Genomic DNA, 1,591 nt, shown 5'->3' with positions numbered 1-1,591 from the left:
TCCTCACAACTGGACCATAAGTAACATCACAATAAATGGAGAAAAGATTGAAGTTGTCAAAGATTTCATATTACTTGGTTCCACAATCAACCCCAATGGAAGCAGCAGTCAACACATAAGATGACTTATTACACTGAGCAAATCTGCTACAAAAGACCTCTTTAAAATGCTGAAGAGCAAAGATGTCTCTTTGAAGACTAAGGTGCACCTAACCCAAGCCATGGTATTTTTAATCACCTCATGTGCATATAAAAGCTGGACAATGAAAAAGGAAGACCAAAGAAGACTTGATGCTTTTGAGTTGTGGTGTTGGGGAAGAATACTGAAAGTACCATGGACTGCCAGAAGAACTAACGATCTGTCCTGGAAGAAGTCCAGCCAGAATGGTCCTTGGAAGCGAGAATGGCCAGGCTTTGTTTGACCTACTTTGGTCATGTTGCCAGAAGGGACCATTTCCTGGAGAAGGATATCATGCTTGGTAAAGTGGAGGATCAAAGAGGAAGGCTCTCAATGAGATGGACTGAGACAGTGGCTGCAATGATGGGCTCAGGTATAGCAAGGACTGTGGGGCTGGCATAGGACCAGGCAGTGTTTCGTTCTGTTGTACACAGGGTCACCATGAATTGGAGCTGACTCGATGGCACCTAACAACAACAGCAACAATCGTCATGAAACTCCAACTTTTCTGCTCTCTCTTCCAGCCAGAGCCACAGTAGCTGGACAGCTGCTTTGGAGAGGAGGGTGGTCACCTTCTATCTAGTTGACCTCTGTCTACCCTCTCTTGGTAGCTGCACACACTCCACCACCCTAGAGTTGAGTCACTCTCCTGGGGTAGCTGTTAGCTGCTGTCTAGTCAGCCCCTGACTCACGGGGACCTCATGAAATGCTGCCCAGCCCTGCACATCCCCATGATCAATTTTATATCACACCATTGTGACCTATAGAGTGTTATTGGCTCATTTTTGGAATTAGATCCTTTCTTCCTAGTCCCTATCAGATTGGAAGCTCCACTGAAACTTGTATCAGCACTACACAAGAATCAAAACTCGTTCTCCCACGTGGAAGGTGAGAATTCTCCCACTCTCCCCATGGGCCTCATAAATGTTTAAAATTGACTCTTCAGTGGGTTTGTCCATAGGCATCCCTCTGACCAGGCCTCCTTTAACTCAGGCTATGTGTCCTTTGGATGGACACTTCCCTACCCACCTCATCTTCTGCCCTAGCAGTGCTCCCAGGCTTCCTGGCTAACCTTTGGGTCCAGGTTCCTATGACCAGGAATCACAGGCAGCAGCTTTTCTAACTCAACCCTGCAACCCAGTCCACTGTAGCTTCCTTGGAGCAAGAGTAGGGCTGCAGTCCTTTGTCACTTCAACTGCAGGGAACCCACAGCTATATTTCTGGATGGCCCCATCGAAGCCCTTTTCACTAAGCCTGGAGTCAGGCCATAGTAGTGACCCCTGACCCCTACCTCTCTACCTTGGGGATAGGGTGGGGCTCATAGCACAGTTCTCTACATGGAAATCCTTCTCAAATCAACCATTCCATCAACTGTGCCATCTCTTTTATACTTTTGATCTACCTGAAGAGCCCA

Source organism: Orycteropus afer, unplaced genomic scaffold (assembly GCF_000298275.1).
Source record: "Orycteropus afer afer isolate SDZICR_OR568_19922 unplaced genomic scaffold, OryAfe1.0 scaffold00113, whole genome shotgun sequence".
NCBI lineage: Eukaryota > Metazoa > Chordata > Mammalia > Tubulidentata > Orycteropodidae > Orycteropus > Orycteropus afer.
Note: the sequence above shows the minus strand (reverse complement) of the source record.